The 4211-nt window shown below is 41.3% G+C and overlaps 1 long non-coding RNA gene across 1 annotated transcript; it reads left to right on the plus strand.

The window, feature by feature from the left end:
• The first annotated feature begins 489 nt into the window (after positions 1-489).
• Positions 490-1359, plus strand: LOC119359394. The gene is made up of 3 exons (XR_005172510.1): positions 490-569; positions 1124-1212; positions 1293-1359. It is a non-coding gene; the product is annotated as an uncharacterized LOC119359394 (long non-coding RNA).
• The last annotated feature ends 2852 nt before the right edge of the window (positions 1360-4211 follow it).

The raw sequence follows: 4211 nt of genomic DNA on the forward strand, positions 1-4211 counted from the left end.
ACTGCGTGAGCGTCTGAAAGAAAAGGACCGCAATATCGAAATACTGAAAAAGATCAATACATCTCTGGCGCAGCAAAGGGAAGAGAAGAGCAACACTCTTGACTCCATTATGAAGATAAACAAAGACATGATGGAGAAGGTGGCTGAAAAAGATGTTGCCATTGAATCCATCAAAAATGTCAATCAAACACTACTGAAGCAGCTTGGTGAGAAACAAGTGATAATAAAAAAACTCATCAAAGGCTGGGATAACTCACTGGATACTGGATTTTCAGCAACCATCCAACTTCAGTGCCTGATTGATGAGGGCATGTCCCCTGGATCAACGCAGGCAGACATTGAGCTCAATGCGACTCTCCAGAGTGCTCAGCACATATGTGAGTACCTTGAGCAGAACACCATCCTTGCTGTTGAGTACCTGCAGTCCATTGGGACATATCCATATGACCCAAAGCCAGGCTTTACTGATGAGGAAGACAACTGTTCAATGGACCCCGAACCCGTGCCACCAGAGAATCCACCCTACATGAGAAGCTGGCTGGATGATGAGGAGATCTTTGACAGTGAAGGTAATTGCTCTACAGACTTCGACACTTTGGCCGAGGAGCACTTCTGATACAACATCGCCAACTTGCCAACGCAATCCTCTTGAGGATCGCTTGGTGGTATCAACTTACTATCTTCCACTGCGTGGTCTCTGCATCGTACATCTGCGCTACGACCGTTGCTCTCCAATGTAATTCCCTACTGAACTTATTATCTATGTAACCTATGTGGCATGTGCTGCACTACTCTACTCTATTATGCACTACCCCAGCCCACTGAACTTATCTATGTAAATTATATGGTATGTACCACGGATGTACTCCATTAACTCCAAGCCTATCGAACTTAACTATGTAAATTATATTCATCGTTGTGCTATTCTGGGCTATGCAATCCTTAGTTTGAACATGCTCTGTTGTATGCTTTGCATAAATGCTATGCCATCTGTGATGTGAGGAACTGCTTCTGTTTAATCGTGCGCATTGACACTAGTTGGCCGCTTATATTCCCATCTAATTTACCTTATCAACATTTCCATTTTTTTGACTAACAGCATATAGCATCAATTATTTTACAGGCCACTAAAGGCACCTAGCCCAATGCACATGCAACCCACAAGCCACAAGGACGATGGGGCGGCCCATCAAAAGGGGCCCAACCAGCTAGGTTAACTATATACCACCTCTCTTTGCATACTGTATTTTCAGATCTGTTCCCCTCTCACTCCCGCGACCCTCTTCTTCCAGTCCAGCCGCCGCCATGGATGAACCCCCCTCTGCATTGACAACCTCGCCCGTCAAGCTGCCCACAAATGATGAGTTGTTGGTCAAGGGCTTTCCTCCGGTTAGTTCCAAGTTGTTGTCATCTCATTCTCCTCTTCATTCATCGATTTCATAGCCCATTGCATGCTGACATTTACATTCTACCTTTTGTTAAATCAAAGCAATCACCTATCTATGTCACCATCAGCAAGCAGTTCATTCTTGAACAAGCAATTGAGAGAATTGGTGGCACAATCCATCCATTCACTTTCACCGACATAGGCAGTGACGATGTGGGCATCTCTGTCTCTATTGACCTGCCCCCGCACAGCAAAAGCCTGTCAAGCACAACAAAGGAATTCCATGGACCATCCATTGAATCTACGTGTGTTGCCGCCCTTGGATACCTTCAGAAAACAGGTATAGTCACGGTAGATGATGCAAATTTTGCGGAGCTGAAAAAATGCAAAAGAAAACTTCAGGCTGAGGAGTTCTGGTCGTCGGCGCTCTACGATCAGGCCAGCGCCCTGCGTGACCAACTCTCTTCGCTGACCGCAATCAACCAGGGTCCCCAACCTTCTATGCAAAAGAATACTCCACGGGCCAGTTACCAAATCATGTTGTCCGAGGTAAAACCGCACGGCAAGGTATCTTCATTATCATGTGGTAGCACATACTTCATGCTCGTTTCTCTTATTAGTTGCTTGCCCCCAGGATACCAGTGAAGAAGAAAGTGCATCAACCCCGGTCACAACAAATACTAATAGGTGCTCTCCGTTCCATTTTCTTATCATTGTCTTCACATACAACCCAGCTGTGGCTTATGTGTCCTAACTACACAATTACTCATTGTCAGCATCAATCGTCTACCTTCTAAAAGTAACAAGATGAGAACCGCACGCCGAACACTATTCCCTGGAAAATAGAGCAGCCCACACGCCATTGCAGGTAAGCATACATCATCTCCTAGACCCGTCTCAAACGACATCACACATTATTGTTCACAATTTCATATATTTTTTCAGACTCCCATCATCACAGCAACATGATGGAATAAGTCATTCTCTGAGTCTACGTTGCATTGAACCTTGCCAGATTCAGGACCCGTCGCTTTTGTCATACACGCAGCTTGATCTCACAGCTGCATGGAACTATCTAAAAATGCATGGAACCCTCTGTTATGCTACTCCACTTGGATGCAAATTACATGCTTTTGTACCTCCCCACGTCTTCCTGTCATGTAATGGACATATTATGATCATATCATATATCTATCTACGTTGAACGAAGGCAGTTTACATTCACGTTTTATTGCCCCTGAACAATGAACAGTATAATCTATCTTTTCAGCATGTTAGGATCACCTCCATTAACATCTCTGTGTGCTGTTGTTTGCCCCGTAGTTCGGTGGGCAACGCGCGGCAAGCCGCGCCCCCTATCTAGTTATATCTGTATGTACATGAGAGGACCTGCTGGGAAATGCTCAAAAGAAACAAGCTGCAGAAGCATCGCACTGCCGTGCCCGTCGCCGTGTAGTAATTAAATTAATTATTCCTGGCATCACCAACCATCTACAACAGATTAGAAGCAAATGGTAAGGCCACTGAACTGCCTACTAACTTCTGCTTTGTTTAGTTCTCTTCACACCACATTACCTAAATCATCTCATGTGACTGTACGTATGTCTCTCCCACGTGACCTCCTGCGCCATTGCTAGCGGCAGCCCATACTAATTTATAGCTATACATCTCTTGGTTCTGAATTGATGCACCACCGCTAGCCATTTTCCTAATCCAATTCAGTCATCAACAGATCACGTTAACGGATCCAGTCCCTCCATGCAAGTTGACTGCATGAGGCAAGATGGAGAGTTTCTTTTAATTTTACCCACAGATGAAGACTACAATGCACGAACGGACATCATTACAAATGTACTCTCTCCGTCCCATAATGTAAGACGTTTTTTTGACTCTACATTCATACTCGTATTTTTTTGTTTGCGATGGATAAATATTAATGGATTTTTTCTGTGATGGAAAGATATTCATGTCTTTCTTTCATCTTTCTGTTCTTTTTTCTAACGCACATCTTTCCGTTCTTAGGTGTGCACCGTTCCGGAGACATATCTGATTGACAGGTGTGTATTTGTACTGTACATATCGACATCGATGTAATTACCTTATAGAAACTGTGACCATCACTTTTTAATTTTTATACTTATTATACTTATATATTAACTAAAATTACGATTTATTAAGAAAATACTTCTCATGACAAATCCAATAATAATATTTTTACTCATCAATATGATATATTAATAGTTTAAGTTTTTTAATATGTATTACTGCAGGCATTGAAGGAAGTTTTACTCACAAATCAAGGTGCTATATTTTTATTCCAACGATCACTATTTGCACCAGACTCTCACAAAGAACCTGATATTCTGGTTAGTTTTACTCCTACTTCACTAAGTGATGGTGATTCAGTTTTCTACAATATTAGAAATAGGAAAAAAGGAGTGTGGGGAAATAATTACCCACGTAATGTGCACCTACATGTGTTGCACAATGACAACATAACAATATTGTATTCCCTCCAGTTTAAAAATAAATGTTTTAAACATATTGACTACTCCAGTGTGTTTCATATATTTTTGATTGAAAATTAAATCATTATATATATATATATATATATATATATATATATATATATATATATATATATATATATACACATCTGGGCTATTCTGTTACGCGTAACAGAATATTATTCTGTTACCCTTTTTAAACTGACGGTTTGCAGGTGGTTGTACTGATGTTTTGAAGCGGTTGAACTGATGCTTTCAGTTGTGTTTAACAGATCGTCTTCTTTAGTTCAAAAATTTTTTGTAATTTTTTTGTCGGA

The sequence above is a fragment of the Triticum dicoccoides genome, chromosome 2A, assembly GCF_002162155.2.
Source record: "Triticum dicoccoides isolate Atlit2015 ecotype Zavitan chromosome 2A, WEW_v2.0, whole genome shotgun sequence".
In the NCBI taxonomy this organism is placed as follows: Eukaryota; Viridiplantae; Streptophyta; class Magnoliopsida; order Poales; family Poaceae; genus Triticum; species Triticum dicoccoides.